Source organism: Neofelis nebulosa, chromosome 14, assembly GCF_028018385.1.
Source record: "Neofelis nebulosa isolate mNeoNeb1 chromosome 14, mNeoNeb1.pri, whole genome shotgun sequence".
Classification (NCBI taxonomy): domain Eukaryota; kingdom Metazoa; phylum Chordata; class Mammalia; order Carnivora; family Felidae; genus Neofelis; species Neofelis nebulosa.
In genome coordinates this window covers 26967154-26984358 of record NC_080795.1, presented here as the reverse complement: position 1 = coordinate 26984358, position 17205 = coordinate 26967154, and the positions used below count along the sequence as shown (strand labels likewise).

At 36.3% G+C, this 17205-nt stretch overlaps 1 long non-coding RNA gene and 1 other non-coding gene across 2 annotated transcripts in view; both read left to right on the top strand.

The window, feature by feature from the left end:
* The window catches only part of LOC131495102 (uncharacterized), a 175253-nt gene that overhangs the window by 114226 nt on the left and 43822 nt on the right, over nucleotides 1-17205 (top strand). The window lies entirely within an intron of this gene.
* LOC131495195 (U6 spliceosomal RNA) lies at nucleotides 11417-11520 on the top strand. Its single transcript, XR_009253826.1, has one exon. It is a non-coding gene; the product is annotated as a U6 spliceosomal RNA (small nuclear RNA).

Here is a 17205-nt window from a genome sequence, read left to right as displayed (position 1 = left end):
GTATTTCCCTGATGATGCCTGATGTTGAACATTTTTTCATGTGTCGGTTGGCCATCTGGATGTCTTCCTTGGAGAGGTGTCTATTCATGTCTTTTGCCCATTTCTTCACTGGATTATTTGTCTTTTGGGTGTTGAGTTTGATAAATTCTTTATAGATTTTGGATACTAACCCTTTATCTGATATGTCATTTGCAAATATCTTCTCCCATTCTTTCAGTTGCCTTTTAGTTTTGCTGATTGTTTTCTTGGCTGTGCAAAAGCTTTTTATTTTGATGAAGTCCCAGGAGTTCATTTTTGCTTTTGTTTCCCTTGCCTCCAGAGACGTGTTGAGTAAGAAGTTACTGTGGCCAAGATCAAAGAGGTTTTTGCCTACTTTCTCCTCTAGGATTTTGATGGCTTCCTGTCTTACATTTAGGTCTTTCATCCATTTTGCATTTATTTTTGTGTATAGTGTAAGAAAGTGGTCCAGGTTCATTCTTCTTCCTGTCACTGTCCAGTTTTCCCAGCACCACTTGGTGAAGAGATTGTCTTTATTCCATTGGATATTCTTTCCTGCTTTGCCAAAGATTAGTTGGCCATATGTTTGTGGGTCCATTTCTGGGTTCTCTATTCTGTTCCATTGATCTGAGGGTCTGTTCTTGTGCCAGTACCATACTGTCTTAATGATTAGAGCTTTGTAGGATAGCTTGAAGTCTGGGATTGTGATTCTTCCTGTTTGGTTTTCTTTTTAAGATTACTTTGGCTATTCAAGGTCTTTTCTGGTTCCATACAAATTTTAGGATTATTTGTTCTGCTCTGTAAAGAATGCTGGTGTTATTTTGATAGGGATTGCATTGAATATGTAGATTACTTTGGGTAGTATTGACATTTTAACAATATTTGTTCTTCCTATCCAGGAGCATGGAATCTTTTCCCATTTTTTGGGAGTTCTTCTTCAATTTCTTTCATAAGCTTTCTATAGTTTTCAGTGTATAGATTTTTCATCTCCATGGTTAGATTTATTCCTAGGTATTTTATGGTTTTTTGTACAACTGTAAATGGGATCGATTCCTTGATTTCTCTTTCTGTCGCTTCATTGTTGGTGTATAGGAATGCAACCGATTTCTGTGCATTGATTTTATATCCTGCAACTTTGCCGAATTCATGAATCAATTCTAGCATTTTTTGGTGGAATCTTTTGGGTTTTCCGTAGAAAGTATCATGTCATCTGCGAAGAGTGAAAGTTTGACCTCCTCCTGGCCGATTTGGATGCCTTTTATTTCTTTGTATTGTCTCATTGCAGAGGCTAAGACTTCCAATGCTATGTTGAATAACAGTGGCGAGAGTGGACATCTCTGTCTTGTTGCTGACCTTAGGGGGAAAGCTGTCAGTTTTTCCCCATTGAGGATGATATTAGCATTGGGTCGTTCATATATGGCTTTTATGATCTCGAGGTATGCTCCTTCTATCCCTACCTTCTTGAGGGTTTTTATCAAGAAAGGATGCTGTATTTTTTTAATGTATTGTTGGAGCCAGTTGGCTAATATCCTATTGAGGATTTTTGCATCCATGTTCATCAGGGAAATTGGTCTATAGTTCTTTTTAGTGGCATCTCTGTCTGGTTTTGGGATCAAGGTAATGCTGGCTTCATAGAAAGAGTTTGGAAGTTTTCCTTCATTTCTCTTTTTCGGAACAGCTTCACAAGAATAGGTGTTAACTCTTCCTTAAATGTTTGGTAGAATTGCCCTGGAAAACCGTCTGGCCCTGGACTCTTGTTTTTTGGCAGATTTTTGATTACTAATTTGATTTCCTTACTGGTTATGGGTCTGTTCACATTTTCTATTTCTTCCTGTTTCAGTTTTGGTAGTGTATATATTTCTAGGAATTTTTCCATTTCTTCCAGATTGCCCATTTTTGACGTATAATTGCTCATAATATTCTCTTATTGTTGTTTGTATTTCCGTTGTGTTGGTTGTGATCTCTCCTCTGTCATTCTTGAATTTAATCATTTGGGTCCTTTCCTTTTTCTTTTTGATCACACTGGCTAGGGGTTTATCACTTCTGTTAATTCTTTAATTAACCAGAACCAGTTTCTGGTTTCATCGATCTGTTCTATTGGTTTTTGTTTTGGTTTTGATAGCATTAATTTCTGCTCTAATCTTTATTATTTCCTGTCTTCTTCTGGTTTTGGGTTTTATTTGCTGTTCTTTTTCCAGCTCCTTTAGGCGTAAGGTTTGGTTGTGTATCTGAGATCTTTCTTTCTTCTTTAGGAAGGCCTGGATTGCTTTACATTTTCCTCTTTTGACCGCCTTTGCTGCATCCCAGAGGTTTTGGGTTGTGGTGTTATCATTTTCATTGGCTTCCATATACTTTTTATTATTGTCTTTAACTTCTTGGTTGGTCCATTCATTCTTTAGTAGGATGTTCTTCAGTCTCCATATATTTGTTATCTTTCCAAATTTTTCTTGTGGTTGATTTCAAGTTTCATAGCATTGTGGTCTGAGAATATGCACGCTATGATCTCAATAATTTTGTACTTACTTAGGGCTCATTTGTGTCCCAGTATATGGTCTATTCTGGAGAATTTTCCATGTGCACTGGAGAAGAATGTATATTCTGCTGCTTTAGGATGAAATATTCTGACTATATCTGTTAAGTCCTCTGGTCCAGTGTGTCATTCAAAGGCATTGTTTCCTTGTTGCTTTTCTGGTTAGATGATCTGTACATTGTTGTAAGTGGGGTGTTGAAGTATTAGTATTGATGAGTTTCTTTATGTTTGTGATTAATTGATTTATATATTTGGGTGCTCTCACATTTGGAGGATACATGTTTACAATTGTTAGGTCTTCTTGGTGGATAGACCCCTTAATTGTGATATAATGCCCTTCTTCATCTCTTGTTGGAGTCTTTATTTTATTTTTATTTTTATTTAAAAAAAATTTTTTTTAATTTTTTTTTTCAACTTTTTAAATTTATTTTTGGGACAGAGAGAGACAGAGCATGAACAGGGGAGGGGCAGAGAGAGAGGGAGACACAGAATCGGAAACAGGCTCCAGGTTCCGAGCCATCAGCCCAGAGCCTGACGCGGGGCTCGAACTCACGGACCGCGAGATCGTGACCTGGCTGAAGTCGGACGCTTAACCGACTGCGCCACCCAGGCGCCCCAAAAAAAAATTTTTTTTTCTTAACGTTTATTTATTTTTGGGACAGAGAGAGACAGAGCATGAACAGGGGAGGGGCAGAGAGAGAGGGAGACACAGAATCGGAAGCAGGCTCCAGGCTCTGAGCCATCTGCCCAGAGCCCGACGCGGGGCTCGAACCCACGGACCGCAAGATCATGACCTAAGCTGAAGTCGGACGCTTAACCGACTGAGCCACCCAGGCGCCCCATGGAGTCTTTATTTTAAAGTCTAGATTGTCTGATATAAGTATGGCTACTCCAGGTTTCTTTTGTTGACCATTCGACAAAAGATGGTTCTCCATCCCCTTATTTTCAATCTGAAGGTGTCTTTAGGTCTAAAGTGGGTCTCTTGTAAACAGCATATAGATGGATCTTGTTTTCTTATCCATTCTGTTACCCTATGTCTTTTGATTGGAGTATTGAACCCATTGACATTTAGAGTGAGTACTGAAAGATGTGAATTTATTGCCATTATGATGCTTGTAGAGTTGGGAGTTTCTGGTGGTGTTCTTTGCTCTTTTCTAATCTTTGTTGCTTTTGGTATTTATATATACATATATATATATATCTCCCCTCAGAGAGTCCCCCTTAAAATTTCTTGCAGGGTTGGTTTAGTGGTCACAAACTCCTTTAATTTTTTTGTCTGAGAAACTTTTTATCTCTCCTTCTATGTTGAATGACAGCCTGCTGGATAAAGATTTTTTGGCCCCATATTTGTCTGATTCAGCACATTGAGTATATCCTGCCACTCCTTTCTTGCCTGCCAAGTTTCTGTGGATAGGTCTACTGCAAACCTGTCTTCCCTTGTAGGTTAGGGACTTTTATCCCTTGCTGCTTTCATGATTCTCTCCTTGCCTAAGTATTTTGTGAATTTGACTATGATATGCCTTGTTGATGGTTGGTTTTTGTTGAATCTAATGGGGGTCCTCTGTGCTTCCTGGATTTGATGTCTGTGTCTTTCCCCAGGTTAGGAAAGTTTTCCGCTATGATTGGCTCACATAACCCTTCAACCTCTATTTCTCTCTCTTCCTCTTCTGGGACCCCTATGATTCTGATGTTGTTCTTTTTTAATGAGTCACTGATTTCTCTAAATCTTATATTGTGCTCTTTTGCCTTCATCTCCCTCTTTTGTTCTGCTTCATTTTTCTCTATAAGTTTGTCCTCTATATCACTGATTCTCTGTTCTGCCTCATCCATCCTTGCCACCACTGCATCCATCCGTGATTGCAGCTCAGTTATAGCATTTATAATTTCATTCTGGCTCTTTTTTACTTCTTTTATCTCTGCAGAAATTCTAATCTGTCTTCAACTCCAGCTAGTATTCTTATTATCGTGATTCTAAATTCTGGTTCAGACATCTTGCTTGTATCTCTGTTGGTTAAATCCCTGGCTGTTGTTTCTTCATGCTCTTTCTTTTGAGGTGATTTCTTTCGTTTTGTCATTTTGAAGGGAGAAAAGTAATTAATGAGGTAGTAATTAATGAGGTAAATTAAAATTAAAAGAAAAATTAAAATTAAAAAAATATTAAAATTAAATAATTAAACACACACACACACAAATCGAATAAATGATGCTAGTTCCTAGGTGTGTTTTGGTCTGGGTGTTGAAAGTGGTTTGACAGATTAGAGGAAAAAAAGGGGGTAGGGGAAGGAAATCGCTTGAGAATTTGAAAAAATGAATACACTGAAGTAGACTAAAATGAGATGATGGAGGTAAAATAGAATTTGAAAAAATATACACAGAAGTAAAGAATATAGTAGAAAAAATTAAAAGTATTTTTATTAAAAATTAAAAATAAAAATAAATTTTTTCTTTTTCTCTTCAATAAAAAGAAAAGAAATGAAAAAAAAGAAAAAAGAAAAAAGAAAAAAATGGAAAAAAGGAAATCATTTGAAAATTTGAAAAAGTGAATACACTGTAGTAGACTAAAATAAAATGATGGAAGTGAAATAGAGTTTGAAAAAAATTACATTAAAGCAAAAAATATAGTTAAAAATTAAAGAAAAATATTTTTAATATAAATTGAAGGTAAAAATGAAGTTTTTCTGTTTCTGCATTCAAGAAAAAGAAAGGATACAAAAAAGAGAAAAAAATAAAAAAGAAGATCTTTTGAATATTTGAAAAGGTGAATACACTGAAGTAGAGTAAAATACAATGATGGAAGTAAAATAGAATTTGAAAAAAATTACACAAAAGTAAAAAATACAGTAATAAAAATTAAAGAAAAATATTTTTCATAAAAATTGAAAATAAAAATGATTTTTTTCTCTTTCTGTATTCAAGTAAAAGAAGTATAAAAGAAAAAAAAAGAAATAAAATTGAATAGATGAACCTGCTAACAGATTGATGTAGGACCGAAATTACTTCGTTTTCCCCTAGATGTCAGTCTATGTAGCTCTTTGTAGTCCATAAATTAAGCGGGCAGTGAGACTGTGTTCTTGAAGAGGGAAGTTGGCCCAGTTGGGCGGAGCTCAGTGTAATAACTCTGCTCTCCATTAGATGGCGCTGCTAGCCTACTGGGGCGGATTGTTGCGGGGCTGGTAGGTGCATATGCGCATGCGCAGGATTGTTGAAAATGGCGCTAGCCAGCTAGCCAGTCTGTTCTCCCAGGTCAGCAATCGGGCACCCGTCCCGTGTCTTCAGCTTTTGTCCACTCCCCGCTTTTTCACTCTCCGTGACCAGGTCCCAGGCAGTACCCCTCTCCCGGGTTTTGTCTCAGATGCGGCTGTTTCCCCGGCCCCTTACTTCCGAAGGACTGAGGCTTTGACCTGTTCCGTGCCTCTGCGGGAGGGTCTCACCAAGCAATGGCTGAATGCCGGCTGCGCACAGGAATGCTTGCGGGACCCTGCTGCTGCCGGTGCCCCAAGACTGTGGCCAGGTGCCAGCCGGCCCCAGAAAAAGTTTGTGAGACAGTGTAGCAGCAGCATTTCAGGGATTATGGAAAATCACAACACACATCCGGCACCAGGCTTCACCCTTAAGGACCTTGTTCCAGCACCAGCGAATGTGGCCATCTTCTGGGCTGGGACCAGGTGGCTTCAACAGTCTCTGCCAAATGTCCTTCCAGCAGTGGAACCGCTTTTCCCTGTGTGGCCCGAGAACCTCCTGGACCCCACTCTGTTCCTGGGGATTCTCCCTTCCCACCAGAGCACCACCAGGTATGAGCTGCGGAGTTGCAGCCTTTGCGCTCCCTTTGTTTACAGTCTTAATGGAATTTGAACCCTCTCCTTTCTCCCTTTTTAGTTTAGTCCCTGTGGCTGTTTCCAATTTTCCACTTTCTCTCCAGCTGCTTTTGGGGAGGTGTGCTTTTCCCGTATTCTCCCCCCGCCCAAGTCTCCAGCCTCTCTCAGGTCACAGAAGCACCTCCCTTCCTGCGCTTTCTAGTTCACTTCTCCACACTGTGTACCTGCTGAATTCTGTGGTTCAGGTTGTGCAGATTGTTGTGTTAATCCTCCAGTCAGTTTTCTAGGTGTGTAGGATAGTTTAGTGTTGGTCTGGCTGTATTTCATGGACGTGAGACACACAAAAAACTTCCATGCTGTTCCACCATCTTCTAAGAGTTGGGCTGTATAATACATTTTAGGAAGAGCCACAAAGTTGATATATCCCCAAACCGAAAAACAGATGAAAAGGTAAATAAATTATGGTGTATCTGTGTGATGCAATACTACTTGTCAATGAAAAAGAATATACTACTGATAAATACAATAACACGTATGAATCTCAACAAGAGTATGCTGAGAGACCAGACATATAAGAGTACATACTGTATGATTTCATTTATAGAAGTTTCTAGAAGGTAGAAAAACTAAAAAACAGATTCAGAAAGTAAATCTGTGTTTGCCTCACCAGGGATGAAGGATGGATAGTGATAAAAGAAAATTTTTCTGGGTAATGTTTGATGATATTGGTAGTTACACAGGGTTATAAATGTGTCAAAGCTCATGGAATTATATATTCAAAATTGATAGTTTATTTGATATAAATTATACCTCAACAAAGAAGTTTTAAACAAAAAAGCTTCCATGTGTAGTTTTATGATCATGTGGCCCACCACGAAAGTATTTGGACTTTCTGTAAGCCACCAGAATGAGCCTGATGGACTCATTGGAAGTTTCTCCTCCTTCAGTAGTGAAGTGTCTGCAGCCTGCAATTCAACCAGAGCTTAAAGTGGAAGTTGCTTTAGAGAAAAGTGAAAGAACATCTATGGAGCGCTTCTCAGATCTGCATAAGATGCTTTTACTACATGTACATATATACTATTGTGTTCGAAATTTCTGTTACAGAGATTTTCTGTTGAAGGAAACTTCAAGATAAGCCATGTGGTAGGAGTATCCTATATTAAAGAGGCCTGAGTGTGATCAAACTATTCTACGAGAGGCAAGGTCAGGAGCTTGTGGATTTCCATAGGAAGGAATTCGGAAACTTAGATGTAGGAGGCCAAGTGATTAGAATCAGTGAATGGGGGACATTTATGGGATTCATGGTCTCGCCTTGCCCCATAACCTTCTAAGACTACAATAAAGTCTGTAAAGGTTTATAGCAGAGTTGGTGGCTAGGCTCAGGGTGATCCAGAGTAGACAAGAAGGAGCTAGCAAAGGCACAGGAGTCAGACCACCAGGCCCCACTCACTGGGAATTAACAGACATCTTGCAAGGCTCGAGGGTTCGCCTATGATAAATAAATGCCAGGGTCTGCATCCTTCCCACATCAATCTATAGCACTTATTAGACTTTCTGGTTTATTCAATATTACTTTCACAACATATATGTAACAACTTTTTAAAAAAATATCTTAAAGTAACGAATGAGAAACATAAATCATCTTAGGGTCAGAGTTGAGAGAAAGGAACCCTAAAGGCTGGCTTTCAGTCTGTTGAAATCCGTATACTCCAAATATGACTTTACGTTTTTTATATGAATTGTGGATAAATTCCAAAACATCAATATGTGTGTAAATATGTATTCTGAGGCCAAAATTTGCATGAAACTTTGTTTTGGAATAATTTATTATGTGACATTTCTACTTGAGGTGGTTAAAAATTTAAGGATAAATATAAATACAAATTTCAAGTATTACTGTTAAAGTTTATTTTGTAAATGTTAGATTCACTATTATGAAGTTTTTTAACTAACACCATTTTGATCTTTTACTGTAATTCTCTTAAGAGTTTACTGTTAAATTCTCTTTTTTATTAAAAAAATTTTTTTAATGTTTATTTATTTTTGAGAGAGGAAGAGAGACAAAGTATGAGTGGGGAAGGGGCAGAGAGAGAGAGAGAGAGGGAGACACAGAACCCAAAGCAGGCTCCAGGCTCTGGGCTGAGAGCAGTGAGCCCGAGGCAGAGCTCGAACTCACAAACTGTGAGATCATGACCTGAGTTAAAGTCAGACACTTAACCAACTGAGCCACCCAGGCACCCCTACTGTTAAATTCTTAAATGCTTCCTTTCTACATTTAGGGAATGATTGAGACCAATAGATGGGGTCAGGAGTGACCAGAAAGAAAATCAGTTTTCCTTATAAGTATGGAATTCTTTCTACTTCTCCATTTAATATAAACATTGCCTTCCTAGCAAACACAAAATTACCGTGTTGTTAGGCAAAGAAAAGATTAATTCTGGTTTCTTCTTCTTCTTCTTTTTTTCCCTCTATTTAGTATTTGGCAAAACATTGAAGAACTATACTACTGCTTATTCCTGAAAGGATAAATAATTTTAGCCTATAGTAATTGACCTAGTTGTTTTTGTTTTTGTTTTTGTCTTTGGTGTATAGATTAGGGTGTGTAGATTTGTGAATGTCTCTTAGAATAGTATTTCCAATCTTTACGTACAAACCCATTGGTGAATCATAAAAGCAATTTAGTAAGTTATGAAACATGTTTAAATGTTTTAAAAATGAAATCATAGAAAATATCAAGAGTTCGTCACACAGTATTGTTCTGGGAAACACATTTTTCAGTTGTGTGTGTGTGTGTGTGTGTGTGTGTGTGTGTGTGAGAGAGAGTGAGAGTACTGGGTTGTAGGATAAAAAGGATTTTTGACTATGGTTTGGAACAGCAACAATATTTCTAAATAGTTCATACGAGTATTTTTAGAGGATCACCTAGAAGTTTCTGATAGCTGAGATAACTGAGCACACTTCCTATGAAGAAATAGGTAGTGAATTATTGTTGAACTCAGCACTCACACTCACAAATTTCATTACAGTGGTGTTGAATAAGAATATTAGGTTCACAGATGGCTCTCTTACATCTTTGTCTGAAGTCATTGTCCACTTTTTAATTTGTTGCTTAAACATTTCTTAGAACAGTAAATCAGTATATTTTCAGGACATTTAAAAAATTAAAATATCATTGAACTTCTTCGGTTCACGTTTTGATGAAATACAAATATTCCATCATTTTTTCCCTTATTTTTAAAATTTCCTTTGCCTGGAATTCTCTGCTTCCAATTGGTCATACAGGCAAGTACTTTGCATAATTCAGAGATCATTTCTAAGATCACCCCCATAGAAGGGTTTCCTGAACCACCGAATCTAAAATCTGTCCCCTCAGTGTGTCACAAAAATATTTTCTTTTTAGTGCCACTTATCACTTCTCTAAACTGTCTTGTTTAATAAAATATTGGTTTTCTTCTTTATTCTTCTGGCCGTTCACTCTGAAATCCACCTACCCATCTCTCCAGAATGTAAGCACCACGAAAGCAAGGTCCTTGCCTGTCTGTCCACCACATGCCTTAGAAAAGTGTTTGTCACATTCGTTCCTCAATGCTTGTTGAGTAGATGACTGATTTAATTTCAGAAATAATGACAAAAATTTGCTTGTTGCTTTATAAAAACTTTCTAAATGTGGAAATGAAGACATTTATAATGACATCTTTTTGACCTGGCTTTGCCCTCACTAGGCTTTATCTATTTATCTTATATTTACTCTGAGTAGGAATGTTCCGATTCCAAACTTTGAATGGCTTAGGAAATAATCAAGGGTGGGAAAAAGAGCTTCTTACCAACCCTGACTGGCAATGACATTTAAAACTGGAGTCAACAATAACTATCATGAAGGCAATTGAAATACTTGGGAGTTTGTAAGTCAGGTGGATGCTTTGGTGTATTACTGTCTGTCCATCTCCTGTTTTAGGGGTCAATACAAGCCCTCAGTGTATTAAAACCTATTAATATACTACTGAGAGATATTTTTTCAGTAAGAAAATTAATAGAAGCAGACGATTACTATCTCTATTGTATGCTGGGGAAACAGTATATCTGCTTAAATGCACTTATTTGAATGGAAAATAGGTAAATATGAAGTATGCTAAAAAGATATAGGATAAAGCCCTTAAGAAGAAGCTGGCCCTATGTTAAAGGTTAAACACTTCAGAAATAACATTATTTGGGGGGACATTTTGACTCATTATTTGGGGATAATTGAATTGAGTCTTAAGAAATTCAGATATTGATGGGAGTGAGGAGATCGGGGGCAGGGTAAATGAGGGATGCACATTGAAGAAGGCACTTGTTGCTATGAGCACTGGGTGTTGTATGTAAGTGATGAATCACGGGAACCTACTCCCAATGTCAAGAGCACACTGTATACACTGTGTGTTAGCTAACTTGACAATAAATTACCTTAACGATTCAGAAATATGTAACATTTAATAAGCTGGGTACATTTTAATAAGCTGGATGCATTTAATAATAGTGATAGTGATATACATTGGCTATGATGTAGCTTTCTTACTTAGGATATTATTGTGATTATAGAGCCACTAGTTTAAATAGACTGTAGTTATTTGTCAGAAAGATCCTATAATAAATACATTACATCCATATTAATACCAAGGAGCAATTAGTAACTTTCAAGTTGAGATTCAGTTTATTTATATACATCCTTCTCCAGATTCTCATTAAGTGCTACCCCCATTTGTTATGTTTTAACAGATGTATGAGACACCAAAGAGGAAGTATGTCAAATCAAATTGTTTATTATTTGATCTTAAAAGATGATCAAGAGGAGCAAATGTCCAATGTTTAAATTCTAGGACCTAAAATAAATATTTCAGAAGACTCTCATCTTTTGTTGATTGCTGAAATACACAACAGAATCTCACTTCCTCACTACTTAATTTGCTGTTAAGAAATAATTTCTTGAAAAGAATTGCTTTGTCTGACAAAAATGGAAGATGGAAGGTCTACCGAAATAAGCATTATGTGTGTGTGTGCATATAGATATTGATATAGATAGATACAGATATAGATTGCCCACTTTGGCTGCACACATAATAGAACTGAAATGATACAGAGAAGATTAGCATGGCCCCCCATAAGGATGACACACAAATTTGTGAACTGTTCCATATTTTTGCTATAAATGAAAGTTAAGATAGTAAATCCTAAGTTTTGATCACAAGAAAAATATTTTTTGTAACTGTATGAGATAATTATGTTAAGTAAACTTGTAATTACTTCATGATATATGTAAATCAAATCATTATGCTGTGTCTCTTAAATGAATGCAGTGCTATATGTCAATTATATCTCAGTGAAACTGGAAAGACTGATTATGCCACAAAGGCACAAACTGAAAGGTAAAAAAAAAAATAATCATAGCAACAAAATAATGTTAGTCTATTTTACTGAATACTGAGTTAGTGCAGGTTCTGACCCAGGTATTTTTTCACAAAAATTCTAGGAAGTAGTTAATACCAGTTATACTTCTTCCCAATTTACAAACATAGAGACTGAGAATTTTTTCTTACTTAAACTCCATAAACACTTATACTAGAAGTGCTTAAATACCAGTGAAAGAACTTGGTTTCCAAACTATGACTGGTGAATACAATGTTTCAGGGGGATAATATGCTCCTTCTATTACTGCCACAAAATATTACTTTGGTTAAAAAGAGAATGATTGATTGACTGATTGACTAGTTATGACAACCCTATTTACCCTCACTTTCAACTCTATTAAGAATTGTCCAGCTGCTACAGGTTTGAAAATGTTTGTAAGTGAGAAAGAATGCCCTTGATAAATGCAGTGTTTTACTCTGTCAAAATGTAACAAAACTTTGAAAAGTGACTATTACTAAAGCACAATTAAACATTTTTTAAGGGCATGCATTTTGGGTTTTTCAATCCATGATATACATTTCGAGTTCTGGCAAATAGCAGAGAATTAGGTCTTCAAAGGGATCCTGGAAGGATGTCTATGGTCAAATGCATTTTCCAAAAGATACTCAATAACTGTTGTTTCCTTATTCTCACAAGGATCACACACTACAAATCTATAGCTATTTGGCTATTGTCATATTACTCTTGACTTACACTCCATTCTTACCATAAACAAAATAGTGACTGGGGTCAAGTAGAAGATTTCCAGTTCTTAATTGCATACCAAGAATTACAGAGAACCTTGGTAATGTAAGATTTGAGGTAGATTAGTTTGAAGCCAATGACTTCTTGGCTCTGTCTTTCTCTCAAAAATAAATAAAAACGTTAAAAGAAAAGAAAATGTTATTGAAAGTAGCAACATTTTCAAGCTAGCCCACAAAAGTATCCTCAAACCCAAAATACTTGGGCTCCCTTTGTACCTTTTGGGATATTTATATTGGAATTAAACTACACAGCCTTTGAGAGTTACCTAAACACTATTTATACAATCTGCTAATAGCAAATTATGTTCTTAAAAATAGATAATAATTCAATCTATCTAAAAATATTTTGTAGCTAAAACTAAAATTGATAAAATGAATAAAAAGGTATTGGGAAAGGACTAATATACATAATGTTTGTATAATTCTGTTTTCATAAACTGCTGTTTAGGCTATCTGAGGAAACTCTAATATATAACACAAATTAATGTATATGTATACATACATGTGTACATACACATGTATGTATACCCAAATCTGAAGGTAAAGCCTATTGTATATGCCAGACTTTCAAAGGGGTCTCATTTCTAAGAAACATTAAAGATTGAGGGCATAGAACTCAATTTTAATAAGTTTGTTTTTTTCTTATAACTAATACAGTCTATTATACCAGTCTCTAAATAGTAACAAATATTTGATAGTTCACAAAATCAAAATTTATGTATAGTAAAGTGGTTAACGGGAACATTCTGGAGTCTGTCTGCTAAGTTTTGAATCTCAGTTCTGCCACAGGTGACCACAGACAAATAATAATTTCTAATTGTCTCCTTTTAATTTTTGTAAATTGGGAAATTTATAGGGCTTCCCTTTTAGCTTTATTATGAGGAATAAGGAGAAAACTCGAGTAATACACTTAGAATATTGCTTAGTACAGAATAAATGTTCATAAATGAGTTCTTATTATAATACTTACCTTTGCTGAGTGGAAGCACTTATACAGTTAAAGATATATGTATTGTGTGCTTATTTATTTTGAAATCAACCTGGATTGTATATTTGTCCCAGATACCAAAACATATATAGAATTTATTATCTTTTATGTCACTCTTAAATGATAAAAACAGTATATGTTTTAAGAATATATACATTTACACATACATATCCATAGTTAAAATGAACAACCCAGTCTTTTTCTTCCATTGTAGGGAAAAACTCAGTTCATTCTTCCTCTTGTGTGTCTCCTGTACTATTCACACAGCACACTTCATTCTGGCACTTCTGGTCACCAAATATGTAGGCTTTTTCCCCCACAACAAGCGATTCTCTGAGACATCAGCTGTGTGTCCTATAATTTAAGTCATTTTTAATACTATACCTGGAGATGGTATCAGACCCCACAGGTTAAGGGCTCGGTCTCACAAGACCGTGCCCCCTCTTAATTTCAGATGTCAGTCACAAGGAGTAGGTCTTCAGGTTATTCACCACTTCTGTCTGATTTGGCTGTAAATCAGAGGTTCTTGTGACCCTTTCTCAGTTTCAGTTGAATTGTTAGAGTGGCCCACAGAACTCAGAAAAATACTTACTTATGTTTACCAGTTTAGTAAAGGATATAATAAAGGACAGAGATGAAGAGACACCAAGGGTCTCGCGGAGTCTGGGTATGCCACTCTCTCGGTGAGGATGCATTGGCCAGCCAAGAAGCAGTTTGAACTCCTCTTATTGGGATTTTATGGAGGCTTCTTCTTCACATAGGCATGATCAGTTTTTTGCTCCATTTCCAGCTTCTCTCCCCTCACTGGAGACTGGGGAGAGGGGCTGAAAATTCACAGCTTCCAATGATGCCTTGGTCTTTCTGGTGACCATTCCCCATTGAGGAGCCATGCAAGAACCCACACAGAGTTGTCTTAATAGAACAAAAGATGCTTACAGTGCTCTTCTCACTCAGGAAATTACAAAGGTTTTAGGAGCTCTGTGCCAGGAGCCGGAGGCAGAGACCAATAAATATAGTTTCTGTGATGTCACAGTAATGAAACTATAACCAAGTGCACCAATATCAAAAGTTTGGTTAGCCTGGGGTGCCTGGGTAGCTCAGTTAGCTAAGAATCCAGTTACGGCTCAGGTCACGATCTTGGGGTTCCTGAGTTCAAGTCCTATGTTGGCTCTGTGCTGACAGCTCGGAGCCTGGAGCCTGTTTCAGATTCTGTGCCTCCCTCTCTCTCTGTCCCTCCCCTGTACATGCTCTGCCTCTTTCTCTCTCTCTCTCAAAATAAATAAACATCAAAACTTTGGTTCCTTTGGGTAAAAAAGGTTGGACAATATATAGAGAAGAAAGGGAGAGAGAAGTGAGCAAATACAGTGAGATAGCTACATGGATGAATGATTGTATGTTATTTTCCATATGTTTGAACTATATTAATAAAATATAAAATATGTACAAAAGTGCTAGAAACTTTAATGAATCTGGGTAACACTGGTAACTTTTTATTCAGTTTTTACTGTTTCAGAACTACAAGTTATGATATTATTCCAGAAGACCGTTTTTTTTTATTAAGTATTACCCTTATCCCTCTTAAATATATATTAAATATATTGTTCACAATATATAATGACTATATTGGATAACAGCAAAATAAGATAAATTCATTCTTTTAGTAAAATAAAACATTTAAACATTGATAAAATCCAAGTACGTGTTATCAGTAGATATATTTTTGTAATCAGTAGATTAATTTTTCAGTCTGATATATAAGGATATATATTGCACTAAGTCGCTAATTATTTAGTTTAAATAGGTCTTTATAATGCCTTGGGATATTTAATTGATTACAAGGATTGCTTTTCTGCTTGGGTTTAAGTTACAGTTAGAATTTAAAAAGATCTGCAGATATATACATTTATATACAATACAGACAGTTACATAATGTTGTTTGGTAATTCCTATGATAGGTAAGATATTTAGATATTTATTTAGTACCTACTATGTGTCAAGAGCTGGGATGGACTCTGAGAAGATGACATTATAAGTTAATTACCTTGAGGATGATTTGTAGTCAAATAACTACAAAATTGTGAATTGTAAATTATGTTAATATATCTGTGTAAAAATGTTATAGAAGAAGGCAAGAAAAAGGTGTGAAAACTCACAGACTGTGATTTATGTGACTTTATTTCTCAAAAGTAAAGCTTTTACATTCCGTCTTGGATACCTCTCTTGCTATATCACCTATGCAGGGGCCGGCTGGTGTGGGGGGAGGTGAAATGACTGCTATTTACACACAATAACTAATGAAAGAGAGCCTCTTGGAATTGTGCCAACTGATGGCTCCTTGCAGGGGTGGTGATTTGTCTAAATGAAGATTGTTGTCTTGATTAATGAGATAACAAATACAGAAGTTTGTGAGATTAGATTCTCTGTTGGAAGGGCAAAATTTCATAGAATAAACATGGTTTTGAAATAAAAAAAAACACATTTTATTTTCTAGCTGACACTTTCACTCTTATTTGCTGTCAATAAAATAGAGCAAAATTGGTTATACGTGTGTCCTTTCATTCCTAATCCCAAGTTTCCTAGTGATACCCCTCTGCACATGCAGAAATATTCACACATCAGAGGATCTATGACCGAAAATGAAGGCCCCCATATGTTGCAATGTAATTAATAGGAGATTATGAGTAAAAGCTAAGCTCGTGACATATTCTATGGGAAAATCGTCTTCCTTAAATAACAAGATAATCAATATGCAAATATCTGGTTTCTTGTAAGATTCAGACTATATACTCTAGTATTTAATAATTTAAGTATAGATATAAACCATATATAAGAAGGAATTAATAATAGAAAGCAATAAATGATTAATGAAAAAATATAAGTGAGATAAATGAGTAGAGTGTGCATTACGCAGTACCTTTGCTACTCTTACATGGTAAAGTGTTTTGAATTGATTAATTAGTTTGGGATTGGAGTGAAAGAGGGAACTCTAGCCAGGATTTGAAAGATTGTCACAATTTTGTTAAGTGGAGGAGACATGGGGGTTATTTTACTCATTCATTCAATAATTCATTCATTTAGTCAATTAGTATGTAAAAAAAAATTTGAGCATCTAAGATGGACATCTAAGTAGCAAAATGGGCTTGTCACTGGATTGACAGATGTAAAGCCATTAGAAATGATCTCTGACCACATGGAACCACAAAGTTCATGATAAGTATTATGAAATAAATGTGCTATAATATCAAAACAGATAACTTTTAATTTAGACTTCTGAGTCACACAGAAAGCTTGTTTGTGAAATAAATATTGAAGGCTAGAAAAATGAATGGAGTGCAGGGACCAATATGTTCTCTGAAAGGAGCTCTTTCTGGGTTGCCTGACAATGGTCTCCCTAGACAAATTCAATGTCCCTCAGAAAAGCCCTGTTTTGGGGCACCTGGGTGGCTCAGTCGGTTAAGTGTCCTACTCTTGGTTTCAGCTCAGGTCATGATTTCACGGTTTGTGGGCTTGAGCCCCACCTTGGTCACTGTGCTGACAGTGCAGAGCCTGCTTGGGATTCTCTCTCTCTCTCTCTCTCTCTCTCTCTCTCTCTCTGCCCCTCCCCTGCTTGCTCTGTCTCCCTCTCAAAGATAAATAAATAAACTTAAAAGAGAAAAAGAAAAGTAAAGCCCTGTTTGTGGGTATGGA